This window comes from Podarcis liolepis, assembly GCF_965112155.1.
Source record: "Podarcis liolepis genome assembly, chromosome: 3".
Taxonomy (NCBI): Eukaryota; Metazoa; Chordata; class Lepidosauria; order Squamata; family Lacertidae; genus Podarcis; species Podarcis liolepis.
This window is the reverse complement of record NC_139557.1, coordinates 99,197,501-99,215,713: the sequence shown is the minus strand read 5'-3', so window position 1 is coordinate 99,215,713 and position 18,213 is coordinate 99,197,501. Positions and strand designations below refer to the sequence as shown.

General features: G+C 43.1%; 2 protein-coding genes across 6 annotated transcripts in view; one reads left to right on the top strand and one right to left on the bottom strand.

Moving 5' to 3' along the window:
• The window catches only part of HHAT (hedgehog acyltransferase), a 569,735-nt gene that overhangs the window by 245,750 nt on the left and 305,772 nt on the right, over window positions 1–18,213 (top strand). The gene's annotated exons all lie outside the window — the stretch shown is intronic.
• The window catches only part of KCNH1 (potassium voltage-gated channel subfamily H member 1), a 222,793-nt gene that overhangs the window by 61,636 nt on the left and 142,944 nt on the right, over window positions 1–18,213 (bottom strand). The window lies entirely within an intron of this gene.

Sequence of the window (18,213 nt, the reverse complement as noted above, 5' to 3'; positions counted from 1 at the left end):
AGAGCGTTGGCACACAAAGTCATACTGAGCTACATGCAATATTACAAACTGTTCCTGATTGTGGTGTTGCTCCACCATAAATGCTAACATTTTAGTCTTGTTGCTCTTGTTTCAAGGCACTGAGGGCATAGCAGCCCTTATCTGTAAGATATTTTTTGCTGTCTTTGGTTTCTGTTTTGCTTTTTTCTGTTACTCTCCCTCCGCTGTTGCCTGGAAGCAGCCATTCCATTAGACTTCTGCAGAGTGGAAGACCAAGGCTTAAAGATCAACCCCTTTTGTCTTCTCCCCCTTAACTGTTTCCACCCCAGCTGCTCCTACTAAGAACTCTGCAACTTAGAAAAGTAGTGCCTGGGTTTGCCTTTTTCCTCCTCCCTCCTTATTCCCCTTTCCTTTTGTGTGGTGTCTTTTAGATTGTAAGCCTGAGGGGCAGAGTAAAAATGCCTTAAGCAAATAAATAGTAAACAATGCTCTGAATGCACATGGCACACAGCATCACCAAAAGACACATCACACAGTGCTACTGCTGAAGCTAAGTAAATCTAATCCCATACACTGTCTGGACAGGAGACAGCCTGGAACCCACAGGTAAGCCTTTCCGGTAAATGCTTGCACTGAAATGCTTGTGCTGTTGGAATTATCGGAATAACATAATGCTGAATTCCTCCCTATCATTTAAATAGAGATGGGATCTTGCCTGCTCTTTGACCATACATTTCCTGCTTACCCTGCGAGCCTCAAACTCCCATGGAACAGGACTGGCACTGCCTGGGTAGTGGTGGGACATTTCAAGGCTCCAGAACTCCTTTACTACAGTTCCATAGCTTTAAACTGAACTAGGGACCAGAGAGCATTTCAAATAGCAGACAGTCCTCTGTAAAATAGGACACATGGTCACTCTGGAAAGAAGGCTGTTATGCATGCTCAGATTCCACACCTTGGGGAAAAGAGGTGTGCCTGGGAAAATACCCAAGGGTCACCTGAGAAGGCAGGCTAATGTGTGCTCAGGCAGGTGGAAGAGGCAGGTGACAATCTACTCTGGGAAGCCTTTGAGGGATGCCAGCTCTTTAAAAGCAGTGTCATCATGGAAAAATATTGAGAGAAGGTAGACTGTCCTTGATCGTACCTCTTGCTGGCAAGGAAACAGGATGAAAATTGCTAGGTTTGCCAGCCAGGGGAGGCACCCGGCTGGTTTTTAGATTGCTCCCCATGACTTATTCCAGCTCAGAAAGACCTGGATGACCCTTGTGGGAGATGCTGTGTGCTTTGGAGAGATTGCTGCTATTTTAGTTGTTATAGCAACTTACGGGTTCTACCATCCAAGAGGTTTAGTTTCGCTAAAACAGGGACTGTTCGACACGGCTGCCTAAATCCCCTGAAAGCAGTGTCAACTAGGGCCTGTAGAAAGGCTAAGCTTCATAGCAAAGAGCAATTCTGAATTTTCCCGAGGCAAATCTGAAGCTAAACCACTTAGAAGCCACTTGGGCATATTAAACAAACAAAACAAACCGATACCCTTACAAGCCCACATTACAGATCCAACACCACAGTAGCATGCCCAAGACTATCTAAGGTAGATCTGGTAAGGTGAAGTCTTGATGTTCAGGTCTTCTATGACAATATGCTCAAAAGGAACCCAACACCACTCAAATAAATCTGTTACATAGACTGTTCCTAGTCCTAACATTTGTTCCTAGCGCTAGGTATGCACAAGCAAATAATTGGTTTTATTAACCACTGGTTGATGCGGCAAAGGAGGTGGAATTTCAACATGCAACTTTGGGTCGCCCCCCTCAGTCCGGTTCTAAATTAAGAGTGGCGAGCCTCCCAATACCAGTGCAATCATTAGACTGCCTGTACCAGTCCCTATTTGCAGATCATATAGGATCTATACGAGCAGCTGGGCACCTTACCGGGAAAAGATAGACATAATATTTTACAAGGACAGGAAGAAACATCATTGACAGGATAATTTCCACACACAGGAAGAACAAGGATATAGTTTGAATGCTTCATCTGTAGATTTATACATCATTTAATGCATCTATACGAATGGGAGTTGTTAAAATTGCAGTTGTTGTATAAGGGATTGTTATTTTGTCAGGAGGGTAATTGAAATTAATAAGATTTTGGAATGCAGAAATAAAGTAAATCCTCAAACCATCAATTCTAGCATGCGAGGGGCCACCTAAATTATATAATTTGGCATCTGAATGATTGGTATTAGTGATTGTAATTTGGCATTGTTGTGAGGCTGTTATTGGATTATTGTAATTGAAAACTAATAAAAATTATTATCACAAAAAAAGCACTCACAGGACGATAGAGGATGCTGAAGGGATGGGGGTCAGTGCACAGGAATGAGAGCCTCAGGACTATCACAGAGCCACAGGGGTCCCCATCTTCCTGAACACAGTGGGCTCTGTGGCAAAAGGAGTAGTGGGAGGTACGCTCTAGGAGGCCGAGGCAGGCAAGGGTCCACAGCCCAGCTCACTTGCTGGCCAGGTGGGGCAAGCTAGCTCTGGGAGGAAGTGTGGGATTCTCTTTGGGGCTGTGCTTGTGCAGGACTGACCTCCAGCTGCCTTGACCCCTGGATTGGCTGCAGAGGTGGGAACCCAGCTGGACTTTTGACGTTGGGCTTATTGGGCTGCTGGACTATGTGCTAGCATTGGCTGTGGGATTGTGTACGTCGGCGGGACTTGCCACCGGGTACCTCTGGTGGTTCGGGACACTCACAAGCATAAAACGCAATGCGATTTTTGAAAAAGAACACCAGAAAACAACTTCCAGAGCCTCGGCGTAGTGTAGTGTAGAGCCAGTGTGGTGTAGTGGTTAAGAGCGGTGGACTTGTAATCTGGTGAACTAGGTTCGATTCCCCGCTCCTCCACATGCAGCTGCTGGGTGACCTTGGGCTAGTCACACTTCTTTGAAGTCTCTCAGCCCCACTCACCTCACAGAGTGTTTGTTGTGGGGGAGGAAGGGACAGGAGAATGTTAGCCGCTTTGAGACTCCTTTGGGTAGTGATAAAGCAGGATATCAAATCCAAACTCTTCTTCTTCTTCTCTCCCATTCAGATTTTCAAAGCACAAGGAATCTCTGGATTTAGGGAAGAATGGAACAGGAGTTGTTGGAGGAGGGGGAATTAAAGGAGGTGTGAGGGGTTCATGAGCCATATTAAGCCAAAGTGTGGACAGGTCCCCAGTCTAAATAAACAGAGGAATAAAACCAATTCACCAAAACATTGCATAGCACATTATTATTATTACCTACTCATACAACTACTACTACAGATAGGGGCATCACTGACAGTGGAATGAGTGTACCTGAGATTGGGGAGGGGCTTCCAATGCATGTTCAGGCTACATGCTTTGATTGTTAAAAAAGGGTTTCTGTCTCCTGGCCTGTTGCTGACCTAATCCTGAGAATTTGGCTGGAACCATCTGAGGCAAAAAGAGGCCTTCTGGCATCACCCAGCCAGGCCTTGGCAACACAAATCTTGAGAGTGGCCTTATCCAAGATCATGTTGCAGATAATATTTGTTTTTAGTTGCAACCAGCCAACCTGGCAATAATAAGGGAAAGCCCAAGACAAGGAGGCATTTTGACATCAAACCAGGAGCTTAGGGCCATAGCTGTCAACTTTTCCCTTTTCTTGCGAGGAATCCTATTCGGAATAAGGGAATTTCCCTTTAAAAAAGGGAAACGTTGACAGCTATGCTTAGGGCAGACCCGGAGAGAAAATATCTTTTCCCTCCTCAATGCCAGACTTCCCCAACCACTACTCTCCCAAGTGCTAGCTACTCCAGTCTTGGCACACAACGTAATCCTCATGCTGCCTACCATGTCATGGCTAAAGTCTTTGAGGGCAGAAACTGGAAAGTGCTGGAAAATTCTAGAAGATTCTAGAAGGTTCGTTTCTGTTGCAAATATTGTTTTGACAAATTCCTGCGCTCAGTGAATTGTGCTCTCTCTCTCTCTCTCTTGTTTGTACCTCATGTCTGAAGTCCCCCCCCCCCCGAAGTTTTTGTTTGTTGGACTGCACCCTCTGTCAACCCCATGCAGCATGATCAGTGTTGAGGGTGTTGGGAGTGCAACAACAGAGATCATTCAGGGTACAGCTTAAGGATCAAGTATGTTAGTATTGAAGTCAAGCAGCCAAGAGAGAGATGAAGGGAGGTGGGACAGGCTGGCATGATGTTTCCTGATCAAGCATGTGCTCTGATTGGCTGTGTGGTTCTGAGGAAATTTTCCTCTTTATGTTTGGTTGAATGCTTGCCTGCTATGTGCAAGGCGGGGCGGGGGGGGGGGAGAGAAAACCTCTCTGTTCCTTTTCCCACAAATTATAAACTTTGTTCAGTTTCCTCAGTAAAGTGTTGCCAGAATTTTTTCCCCCTCTCTGCTTTTGAAGTGATTTTGCTAGCACCTGGATGGTGGGAAATAAAATCCAACATTTAGAGGGCACCAGCTTGGGAAAGGCAACATTTAGAGGGCACCAGCTTGGGTTCACCTTTCTGTTTTAACTCTGCCCACGCTTCTTTCAAGTAAGTCCACATGACCCAACCATTTCACAGGCTTTGTTTTTTAATTAACAATAGTTTCCCTGCACCTTCCCTTAAAATTGTGGCAGAAGCCATGATGAACGAGCGCTGTAAAGAAAGCAAATATTGCCAGCTTCAATGTCAGGATAAATGAAGGCAATTTAGAAGCTGGAAATTGATTGCAAACATTAAGTTTCCATATTAAAACTGCAAAATGAGTTAAATGAATTAAAAATAAAAGGAGTGTAGTAAAGATTTTTTAATGTCAAGGAGATGTATATTTGAAGTGGGGATTTTAAGAGCAGGGGAAGAATTGTATTACCAACCACCACCAAAAAGTTAATCTGCTAAATCTCTCCCCAGCCCCTTTATTGGACTTGTAGCACTTTGCAACGTGCTTTACCATTATGAAGTCCTCTCCTATGACAATCCCATGTGGACTGTTCTTGCCCAGTGTTTTCTGTCAATATTAACTGCAATGTCAATTTCGCACCGTCTTCCATTTCCAGGGCCGCCAGCATTGTCTGGTAGCCAAGCATCTCTTGAAGAAAGCTAGTAATTATGAGGCGTCTCTGGCAAAACAACAATCTGAGCCCCTGACAAATCATACATTAATCACTGCTCCCGTTTGAAATATTCGGCGTGCCGCCTAGACTAGACAAATCCATCTTGCACTATATATAAAAGTGCCAGAACTCAAATCCAGGGTCCCTTTCCACTTTACATTTTGTGGTATGAGACTCACAGCGTGGGCATTCCCATGGAGTTTGCAAGTCGTGGCTGTTTAGATATTATCATCATCACCACCACTGAGGCCCAGTATACCGGAAGGAGTGTCTCCACCCACATCATTCAGCCCAGACATTGAGGTCCAGCTCCGAGGGTCTTCTGGTGGTTCCCTCACTGCGAGAAGTAAAGTTACAGGGAACCAGGCAGAGGGCCTTCTTGCTGGTAGCACCCTCCCTGTAGAACGCCATCCCATCAGATGTCAAGGAGATAAAGAACTACACAATTTTTAGAAGACATCTGAAGGCAGCCCTGTATTGGGAAGTTTTTAATGTTCGACGTTTTACAGTGGTACCTCAGGTTAAGTACTTAATTTGTTCCAGAGGTCCATACTTAACCTGAAACTGTTCTTAACCTGAAGCACCACTTCCACCGGAACACAATTTCTGTTCTCATCCTGAAGCAAAGTTCTTAACCTGAAGCACTATTTCTGGGTTAGCAGAGTCTATAACCTGAAGCGTATGTAGCCCGAGGTATCACTGTATTATGTTTGTTATATTCTGCTGGAAGCCACCCAGAGTGGCTTGGGAAACCCAACCAGATGGGCGGGGTATAATAATAATAATTAATAATAATAATAATAATAATAATAATAATAATAATACAGTGTTTTAAAACACTGTCTCAAGGTGATTCACATAGTTTAAAAGTGTTAAAAACACAGAAGCAACAGTTACATTGAAAGCAAGACTCAAAACCTAACAAGTGAGCACTTGTGATAACGACCCTTTTAGCTGGGAAAGTCTGTGGGCTCATTTGCACCTGGGCCAAAATTATCCTCCTGCATGAAAAGAAGGGAGACTCACTTGAACCTGTTCAGTTGACCTCAGGGGATAAGTAGATTTGTGAGAGAGAAGCTGGTCCCCGGCTAGTGTTTTTCTATTAAGTATTTATTAAACAGCAGTTTGAGCATTTAACATTAGAGAAAGTTATACACCCTATAATAGGTACTTAAGCAACATCCGTGAAAATGTATGAAATGGCTTTATTATGAGCATCACATTTCCCTTGTAGGGAAGCAAATTGAACATGACTCCTGTTATCTAACATTACTGTGAAACGTGTACAGCGGGCAGCCTTAAAAACCTGGCCCTTAATTTCAGTCTCTGTGGCTTAATCACTTCACTGTTCTGCATTTCTCCACTAATTCTCATTTAAAGATTTCTAATGGGCAAAGTTCAACCTGCATATCATCCATAAGCAAGCTGTGCACGAACCAGCATAAAGAGCCATTAATATGCAAGATAATCATGATATATGCAAGGTCATAACATCATCTGATGCTTGCAACACAGAACAAGATGACCCACGAATAGATGCAGATATGGGTATTTGAGATAAATTGGAGTTGGATGGTAGAACATCTGCTCAGTTTATTCTGCGTAAAAGAGCTTCTTGGTTCTTCAGAATCCAAATCCGGATATTTTAAAGAGGTTAAGAGATATAGCATATCCTAACATCAACATTTGCAGGAAAAAATCAAGAGGGGAAAAAACAATTTTAGTCATCACCAGGTATTCAGAGTTCTTTGTTGTTAACAAAGCAAACTCCCTGAAGGTGAGAAGTTCCAGGGAAATGTTATTCTTAAATTTTATTTATTTATTAAATTTGTGTACTGCCCTTCATCAATAGATCTCAGGGCAGTTCACAGCATAAAACATATTTGCACTTGATTTTGGGAGGGTGAGTTAATGCTATTACTTATTTTATCTTGGGAATACCTGTTTCATTCACAAACGTACAATTGAATAGGGAGAAGTTCTTTCTGTCTTTCTTAATACTAAACTCAGCTTCATTCAATGAAGCTGTATGTTGGAAGAATCAGGAGAGGCAAAAGAAAATACTCTTTCACACAGTTGGAACACGCGACATCCTCATCCGCTGACACTGTAATGGAGTACTGCTGGAGTAAATCAGATGTTCAGTGCAAATCTCCCGGTTTTTAATTAACCAGAGACAGTGTTTATTTTTATTTTTTAGGGGAATTTAACCCCAGCATAAGCATCGTTGGTAACTGATGCACTAAGGATGAGATCTGAATAGCTTATGGAAATGGATTGTCCTATTCTACCATCCATCTTGCTTGGAGCCACTAGCTCAGGCAGAGCAGAGAGGCGACAGAATTGATGGTGATGCTGTGTGTGGGATAACCAGCCTCATATAACCAACATGCTTAAGTCTAATTGTTGCATAAAGGAGTTAATACCATGGAGTAAGCTGTCTTGCCAGGCTTAGTGAGGTCATTTCCCCTTACCTTGGGAGGAATTGATTGTTCATCCTCCAGTCTACCTGATTCACTCAGCATGTGAAGAGACTAAGCTGATTGCTCCAGCTTCGCCTCATGGCTCTAACAAGCCACTTGAGTTCCTCTACCAATAATTTAAGAACTTTCATCTTTGGAACTTAACCAGATTTTAATGCTATGCAACTGTTTGAAAGAGGCAGTGGTAAAACCACTCCTTAAGAAACCTTTCTTGGATTCAGAGAACCTAGCTAACTACTGGCCAGTTGCTAATCTCCCATTCCTGAGCAAGGTTCTGGAGCGAGTGGTCGCAGATCAGATTCAGGTGCTTTTGGAAGAAAGTGGTTTTCTGGATCCATTTCAATTGGGGTTTAGGCCCAGTTTTGCCACAGAAACTGCTTCGGTTGCCCTGTATGATATTGCTCAAACTAGCACTAACAGCCTATTGATCCAAGAAGCCTCAAGGTTCCTGAGCTAAGAACTCAATTATCCCAGTGTTGTAGCCCACAAGAAAGACAATAGAAAAGATTTAGGCTACAATAACATAGATCGAATACCTAGAATCATAGAATCATAGAGTTGGAAGAGACCACAAGGGCCATCGAGTCCAACCCCCTAATAATCCCATTATTATCATGCTAGTGCCATTGTACCAGGAACCTACATCATGTTACCCTGCCACAACTTTTATGAAGTACTCATTATACATGAGTGGGAGGGGGTTGGACTCGATGGCCCTTGTGGTCTCTTCCAACTCTATGATTCTATGATTCTATGAATTGTCACACTTTAGGGTGCTAATCAGCAGGGCACAATAATTGTATGGAGGAAAATGCCAGGAGACTTCTCATAGCTAAGGCACCCTGTGCGAGCTATCAAAATTTGCTTCCTTCCAGCAGCTGTACCTCAAATCAATGTCATGGGCCTAGGCTCTTTGTGTCTTCCAGCCCTTCGTGATGCCGTGCCACAGCACTGCTGATTCAATTGACAGCAGATGATAAGTAGCAGCAAAGAGACAGACTGACAAGCTTTCTAACAAGTCTAATGACTACACCTGACAACGAGGAAAGGTCAACAGAAAAGCCAGTTCTCCGGCGCTGAACCAGAATCAAGTGGCAGCTTTCAACCCTACCTGTCCTCTGTATCAAACAGACAGGTGGCAATGGCTGTAAGCAAAACACCTGCTTCTCCTTTGCTATAACACATGCATTTGCCAAGGTCTTGGCTCTGAGTGGTGATAGATGTCAGCTACTGTTTTTAATGAGGCCGAGCGTGGCATGACTAACAGTACCACCCACATCAGAAAAACCTTCTTAAAGAATGCCCCAATAATCCTAATTCTAAACCCACCAACATCACCATTATTTATCATGGGGGTTCAGTGGGTCGCAGTTGCAACTCTTGTACTTTATGAGCCCAGTTAAGGGTGTAAAATGTATAAATTGATCTGTTCTGCTTTTTTGCCCTGCTCTCTAGCTCCTTTCTTCTCTTTTTGGACAACAGCACACTTTCCCTTTGCAAGGAGGTGGGATATGTTACATGGTCACTCTACTCACAGTAACTGATGCAGAAACTCATCCGTACAACCTTAGTTATTCAGCAGCAAACCGGCTAAAACCTCCTGTAAATCACCAATGTCACCTGTGCCACAAACACAATGCCACAGATCATAAAGTGTCTCTACAAATCTGTCATCTAAGACAGCAGATAGCATTAATTGAAGCCTGAATAATGAGAAAAAATTCTCTCAGGGGGAATTAACTTATAGTCCCTGTATATTTAAGTATAGAGTAATCTTGGTTGAAGTCAGAAATGAAAAATCCCACTGGATAATAAAAATTTTTTTTTAACCTGTTGGGTTTTTTTTAATGTAACCTTTGGAAGTCAGAATCTTGGCCCCTAAAAATAATTTGCAAGAAATATCCAGTCTGTTGAATCACCAACTCCTCTGGCGGTGATTTCCCCTCCCTCGAAGTTGCTGTCAAATTGTTGGGGTGAGGGTTTGTAAATGTGTGTGCTTCTCCTTCAAAAGAAAACTAGTCAGCTTTTGTTATTAAAAAAAAAAAAAAGACATGAACTATGTAACCAAACGTATACTTTGGGATTTTCGGCTGTTTTCACTACCCGTTTCCCAGGTTTAGGTCTGTTGGCAACGAATGCATAGATGGCATTCTGCCTTCCTATTTATAGAATTTGGAAATTGCCATTACTCTCTAATAGTTTATCACAACAGGCAGGATAGTGCACCTTCTGTGCAGTCCAAAAGCTGCATGCCAGGCAGGAGAAAAGGTTAGGGCTTCAGTGGCAATGGCTCTACATGCTCTCCCATCACGATGTGTCAAAGCCCTTTCATTCTTTAGGCCTGAACTGCCTCCCATATCTGGAGCGCATTATGCTTCTACTTGTGCTCATGGCTGGGTGGCTAAATGGAAATAATGCTTGTGTTCACTCTAAGCACTGACTCCTTATCGAATCAGCCTGGGAATCTGGAAGTTGGGCTGTGCTTAAGGGGAGAGTGCACAATTCATTCACCAGGACAGGATGCAACAGATAACTGCTTGATCAGGGAATGAGTCACTCACCGTTATAAATTTTGTGTAATGCTGGTGGTCAACAAAAGAGGCTTAAAGACTCTCTCAAGACAAATCTAAAAAAATGTAGTATAAATACTGACAATTGGGAAATACTGGCCTGCAACTGCTCCAATCAGAGAACAGCCTTTATCAAAGGTGTCATGGATTTTTAAGATTATTATTATTATTATTATTATTAATTTATTTATTTATACCCCGCCTATCTGGCTGAGTTTCCCCAGCCACTCTGGGCAGCTCCCAATCAAGTGTTAAAAGCAGTACAGCATTAAATATTAAAAGCTTCCCTAAACAGGGCTGCCTTCAGATGTATTTTAAAGATAGGATAGCTGCTTATTTCCTTGATATCTGAAGGGAGGGTGAAACTCAGAACGAAAGGGAGAAACATGCTAAGAGGAAGGCACATTTGGCAAACCCTCACCAAGATTCAACTCCTGCCCAGAAACCTATGTGCCTACTGTGGAAGGACGTGTGGATCCAGAATTGGCCTCCACAGTCACTTGTAGACTCACGGTTAAGACTGTGTTCATGGAAGACAATCTTACTTGGCTATGAGTGATCGCCAAAGAAGAAGAAGATGATAACGATAGAGGGAGAAAACACCTTCCAGACATATAATTCTGCTCTCAAAAGTGCTTGTTCAAGACATTTTGTTGTATGGACCACAGCCCCAAATGGCCTTCCCTCTTCCTTTGTTGGGGGAAATACTTTACAAAGTCTCACTACACCATTCAAACCTCACTCAAGCAGTCCTCCATGCCTTCAATTATCCCTCCCAAATTCACCTGAAGCAACTTATTTCACCCTGCCACATGGTAGAGCCGGCTGTTGCTCTCAGATGTGTTTGATGTTCATGATGGCTGGAAGCAGCAAATGATAAAAGCTGATGGAGCGGCAACAGAAAAAAGAGAGCCTCCCCCCCCTTAACTGCAGTAAAATTCCCTTTCATTAGAAAGAAGAGAGGAAATATTCATTTAATTCAAAAAGCCCATCCATCATTGCTACGACATGCCCACTCACCAATTATCTACAGCTACAATGTCCTTACAATTGAACTTGGGGGAAAGTAAGACTGTCTAGATTAGTTTTGCAACATAATTAGCAAGCTAAAATAATCCCTCTCCCATCATCTAATGATTTCAAAGACATCACTGCAAAATGACATTATGCCTTCTTTCCAACTTGGAATTTGCTTTATTTTTGTTTTGAAGCTGCTGGTTAAAAATAAAGATAGAAGTGTAACTCCTCAGATCACCGCAGGTTGCAGAAGTAATTATCTGCCTTCCAACTAATACAGAGATTTATTTGGTTCTCCTGTTGCCTAATTACTTCTGCCTAACTGGATCTTTCAGTCACCTGCAGAGGTGTGAAATGGTTCTTTCCTCCCATAAATATACACACTCCTTCCATGGATGCATCAGAGACAACTGTGGTCCAAATGTAAAGACAATGGGGTACATGATACAAAGCAGGGATGAGGAACCCTTTTCAGCCCAGGGTCACATTCCCTCCTGGACAATCTTTCAGGGGCCACGTGCCAGGAGCGGGCAGGGCCAAAGACCGAAGCGAGCAGACCAATGAATGCAAATTTTGCCTGCACAGTAAGCTAGTTTCTACATGCATATCACTCTATCCCCCATCCAGACTCTTAAGATTCTTCAATAATACATTCCAGCCAGGCAAAAACATTCAAGTAAGGTGTGGCGCAAGGCCAGTGAGGGGTGTGGCCTGGAGAGAAGGGGTGTGGCTAAGGAAGGAGCATAGACCTCTGGGTCTAACCTTCCCAACTCCTGATATGGAGTTTTTGTGAAGCAGTATGGTGTACATGGATTCCTGGACCTGTTTATTCCTGGACCAGTACGGTGTACAGTGGTACCTTGGGTTAAGTACTTGATTCGTTCTGGAGGTCCGTTCTTAAGCTGAAACTGTTCTTAACCTGAAGCACCACTTTAGCTAATGGGGCCTCCCGCTGCTGCCATGCCGCCGGAGCACGATTTCTGTTCTCATCCTGAAGCAAAGTTCTTAACCTGAAGCACTATGTCTGGATTAGCGGAGTCTGTAACCTGAAGCGTATGTAACCTGAAGCGTATGTAACCCGAGGTACCACTGTACAAAGTTTTCTGCAGTATTCCTTGTGGCCTCATCTGAAATCCATCCAAAATAAGAGTGTGGAGCTCTGACAAGGAGATATGGGACTGAATCAGCACCATTAGGCCAGAGTTCTTTGCGTGCCATTTTTTTATGCTTACCTAATCTGGACCTAATGGTCAGGAGTCCCTTTACCTTTAATCTGGAAACGGGACACGGGTGGCGCTGTGGGTTAAACCACAGAGCCTAGGACTTGCCAATCAGAAGGTCAGCGGTTCGAATCCTCGCAATGGGGTGAGCTCCCGTTGCTCGGTCCCTGCTCCTGCCAACCTAGCAGTTCGAAAGCATGTCAAAGTGCAAGTAGATAAATAGGTACCGCTCCGGCGGGAAGGTAAACGGCGTTTCCGTGCGCTGCTCTGGTTTGCCAGAAGTGGCTTAGTCATGCTGGCCACATGACCCGGAAACTGTCTGCAGACAAACGCCGGCTCCCTCAGCCAATAAAGCGAGATGAGCGCCGCAACCCCAGAGTCAGTCATGACTGGACCTAATGGTCAGAGGTCCCTTTACCTTTACCTTAATTTGGAAACTTCTGTTCACCCTGAACTGCACTATTTGCTGATTTAACCTAGGACAGATCTACACTCATGGTTTATCATGTTAAGGAAGGTTTAAGGAATTATTTTCGTAACACAGATGGAAAAATTACGTTTTGCTTCCAACGTTAATAATGTGTTATTGAAATGTGACACCAGAGGGTAATGCAGAACAACCAGGAACTGGCTAAAGGGGAAGTGCATTTTTACAGACAAGACAAAGTAAGAAACTTTTTTTAATTTACCAGTATGCCCTGTGACATTTTAGAATGATATATCTAATATCGTTCTAATAATATTAAAAAGGTCAGTGTCGATCCAGCCCTAGACTCAGAAGATTAGACATCTATTCTGAAAATTTTGGTCCCAATTATTTGTCCAGAATGGATGGTCAAGAATACAATATTAGATGAATACCTTTTTATAGGAACCCGTTGTCAAGCCACTCTTATAAACCTGTCCCATGCGCAAAACATCAAGGCAACCCCAAACATAGTAGTGCATGCTTTTGGGTGATTAGTACTGGCCCAGCACACTTGGCTTCCTGAGATGGAGTCCAAACAGTGTCTCTTCACTATGGCCAACACCTTTAAACAGCCGGAAAAACATATGAAGAGCCCTGCTGGATCTGACTAAAGGTCCATCTAGTCCACCATTTTGTTCTCACAGTGGCCAGCCACGTGCTTGTGGGAAGCCTGCAAGCAAGACCTTTCATTTCCCCACTTACGATTTCCAGTAACTGGTATTCAGAGGCACAATGACTCCAACAGTGATGGCAAAAATAAGGCATTGTGACAGGTAGAGCTGCACCCTCCATGAATTTATCTGATCCTCTTTCAAAGCCAGCCAAGGCAGTGCTCATTGCTACGTCTTGTGAGAGTGAATTCTATGGTTTACCTATGTGCTATGTGAATTACTTCCTTATGTCCACCCCGAATCTTCCCACATTCAGCTTCACTGGATGTCCCTAGTATTTTGAGAGGGAGAACCACCAGCATCAACAAGGTTGGCTTAACACAATCCCAAAGAGTACTTTGGGGCAGAGTGTTCTTTGCTTTGTAAAGACCAAATTCTACATGCCTGGAGCCATGACATGGTTCCTTCCCAGGCATCACTTATATAGTCATCTTCTGCAGACTTTTATTCAGGAAGTGCTCCCTGGTCCGATCAAAATGATATTCTCGGTGTTCTATGGCTGCCAGTCATCATGATGCATTCAAATTTTGTATTTGGTATTCACAAGGGAGCTAGATCATAAGGCTCCTGCGGATGTATTGAGCAAAAACACCTGCTGACAGCTTGAATGGCAGATTGGTTCTAAGCAGAACATTGAACACTTCCAGAAATAGCAGGCTAGAAAGTAGACAATCAGATGGCACCATAGATAAATGGCAAAAGTTGAAACTCAGAATTGACCATCGGTGGGAGAGGGGGGATCAGTCTTAAAGCCTGACTATTTGTTTATTTGTTCCGATCATAAATCAGACTAGAGAACAAATGTGTTTATGGAAGGGCAGGTTCACAAATGTTCAGCATTTGTTGACTATAGTTTCAGGTGATGGCTCTCTCTTGTTTAAATGACTCACAGCAGATTAATCTGCAGAAATACTATTCAGCGTTATAGCAAATACAATGCTTTTCAATAAAAACAATAGGAACTGTACCCATATTTAGCTGAAAATTCTGTAGTGTTCAGATGTTGCATAGGGATTATCCATTTACTAAGGGATGTGAGAAAAAAATGGCAATGGATTCAAGATGAATGAATTCTTTAAAAATATTGTATTTCCCTTTCCAATTATCAAAGCGGAGTGTGTGTGTGTGTGTGTGTGTGTGTGTGTGTGTGACTTAACATTTGGGTTTCTGAAATCTCATTTTCTGGGACTTTACTGTGAAAATGTTCCTCTACAATTGGCAAAACCTTCCAGCTTCTGATAACAATGGCCACATTCTAGAGGACCAATTAGGTTTTCATTAGTTTAAACCAGGGGGCTGGATAATAAGCTGCTTTTCTCTCTGTCTCCCTCCTCCTCCTCTCTGTTTCATTAGCCTTGGCCTGATTAGTTTGTTAAATGCATGATACGATGAAAGTTCAGATTTGAAGTACTTCTTCTGTTTGCTGCTCTGAAATTATGTTTGGAAAACTGTTTGTTCTGTAAGTTTCAAGGATACTTGAAACTCCATTACACAAAAGCCATATGAAAAACACATACACAGAGAGGGAGAGGGAGAGAGTTGGTTGTTAAAGAATTGTAGTACTTAAAAAAAAAATCCCCTGTGTGACCTGACAAATTTTGCATATAACAATAGCATTGACTAGTCTGCCACCTACTGGCAAGGAAATTAGAATTGCCAAAAAAATAAATTATTTTTTTCTTTCCATCAATCTAGCACAAGTTTCATGTTCTCTTCTCAACTGTTTTATTCAGACACCCCCTTCTTCTTTGACCAAACTTGGTATTTTGGCATCTTTAATTGCATAAATTACTCTTAAAACATATCCCCTTTTCACCCTTAATTCACCTAAATGCTTCTCTTTCATCTTCAATACCCTTCATCTCTATTTTTCTCTGTATACATTTGCCTATATCGACCCTATTAATAACGTTAGAAACGGCAAAGAAATCACTTTGAAGTCTTTGCTTTGTCAGTTCTCACCAAAACAGTTCTTCCTTGATCTGTGATTGTACCTTTAATCAGGGAGGAACATAATCATTCTTATTGCCCTATATTAGGCAGAAAGCTTCCTTTCAAAGCTAAAATGGGCCATTTGAACAAGATGCTCCATAAGATCGAATTGCTGAACAGGTTTCCTGAAATGTCCGTAAATGAATGATTAAGACTGGAGTTTTCCAATGTGACCAGCATGCTAACTAACTGTGCAGACCGTTCAGGTCTGTTGTCCTGCTTTTCACATGAGAGCTATAAGGGTTGACTCCAAAGTCGCATGAAGCAAATTCAGCTTGTGAGTTGAGGACCCGCCATCCGCAAAGGATTATAATAAGACACAAAGACAAATTATTTTAGGTTAATGGGCAAAATAAGGCCACAATTTTATTGGTTACAGCATGTGAGTAGTATTGGCTTAGGCACTGGATAAAACAGCAATACATGACTCCACCCCGCTCAGCAGGGAGTCATTTCAGGGTTAAGAACCAGTGGGAGGAGCTTGTTGATGCAAATACAACTGGAAGCTTCCCCATGACGTCACCGGGGGTCGTGCCATGGCCCTAGCCACCAGCAGGGCATCAGACAGGATCCACGACCACCGGATTCCTTTAATAGAATACCCCAAAGGGGAGGGGTAGGTGATGGCCCATACCCGATCCTCCAACACAGCACACCTATTCCAATGCCTAACCAACAACTTCTCCTTGTGCAATGAGACTCCCAAGGCAAACACACCGCAATCTGTTCTGGGGTTCCCCTAACCCCCGGGGCAGGTCTGGGTATGGTGCATAGCATACACGGGGGGAGCAGAGGAGGGAAAATCTCATTGTGCAAGTTGAAATAATTTTATTCATACAGTTGCTTAGTTTGGAATCTAGTTCAATACAGTGGTACCTCAAGTTACAGACGCTTCAAGTTACAGACTTCGCTAACCCAGAAATAGTACCTTGGGTTAAGAACTTTGCTTCAGGATGAGAACAGAAATCGTGCTCCGGCGGCGTGGAGGCAGCAGGAGGCCCCATTAGCTAAAGTGGTACCTCAGGTTAAGAACAGTTTCAGGTTAAGAACGGACCTCCAGAACAAATTAAGTTCTTAACCCGAGGTACCACTGTACAGCAGAAAACCAAAAGGTTCCAAATGCTTGTAAGACAGAAGCTCTTACTCTTGCATGGTGCCTTTAATCGTGAAGGCTATGGGCAGGTAGTAGCTTGAGTGATGGAGTGGTGTTGGAGAGCATCGCTGCAGCTTACCTGGAGGTGAGCTGCTGCAAGGGCAGGAATGCATGTATTGGCTCTGTATTGGTGATATGATATTGGTGATATGATAGCCATGTTCAAATATATAAAAGGATGTCATATAGAGGAGGGAGAAAGGTTGTTTTCTGTTGCTCCAGAGAAGCGGACACGGAGCAATGGATCCAAACTACAAGAAAGAAGATTCCACCTAAACATTAGGAAGAACTTCCTGACAGTAAGAGCTGTTTGACATTGGAATTTGCTGCCAAGGAGTGTGGTGGAGTCTCCTTCTTTGGAGGTCTTTAAGCAGAGGCTTGACAACCATATGTCAGGAGTGCTCTGATGGTGTTTCCTGCTTGGCAGGGGGTTGGACTCGATGGCCCTTGTGGTCTCTTCCAACTCTATGGTTCTATGATTCTATAATTCTATGATTCTATGATTCTCTGCCAGTGCATTTGCACCACATTCACCCCACCATTATGCTCCCCTATCCCAGCCCCATAAAATGCCAGTGTTGGGAGGGAGGCTCCACCACACTAAGGCTGGGCAATCTCTGGTTTTCAACATCATGATATATCCCCCAGCTAAACATTGCAATATCTTGATATCTGATATAAGGATGGAGCCATGTAGAGGCAACGGCTGCCTTCAGAGTTTTCCCTGCATCACAATTTTTACCTCCTCCTGCTCATGTGATTTGCTGCTCCCTGCACGAGGCGGGGAAAGCTGAGCCAGAAAGTGTTAACAGGAGCTGCAAGAATCAGGAGAAGCATTGGCTGGCTTTACGGTTTTTCCCCATATTGTGGTTTTTGCATAGCACACAAACACACACATATACATCATGTTTTGCAATATATTGCCAGGTCAAAAATTATGCAACCGATATCACGATATGGACTTCTAACCGGTTTTGGACAATATATTGATACATCACCCAGCCCTACACTAAAACACACAGGACACGGCTGGCTACTGTGGCCATGTATACTATTTTACAGAGGACAATCTTGTATTTGAAATGCTCTCTGGCCCAAGTCCTGTGTAAAGACATAACATCATAAGAAGGGAGAGCAGAGGTCTTGAATTAATCACTTAGGTAATAGGCACACAGATAATCCGACAATAGTCTTCTCCACTGGTGATTTGTACTGTACTACTGAAATTAAGTTAAAGCAGTTATTTATAAATGTGCACCTATACATCTAAATTAGCAGGTGCACAATGTCTGGAAATCTGCATCCCATCTGTGAGCTCTATTTCCTCTCTTTCTCTCTTTGGCTATGCATAAGTGGCCATCCTAATTAAGCTTATTATCTGTTGACAAACTGTCATTCCTAAATTGTCTAATCTAAGCCAAGGAGCCATTCCACACAAAGACACTGACCCTCTTGAGTTAGTGGCTCTATGCCCACTATTGCCAACTATGGACAGGAAGCAATGTCTCCTAATATTGTCAAGAGCAGCTAATTGCAGG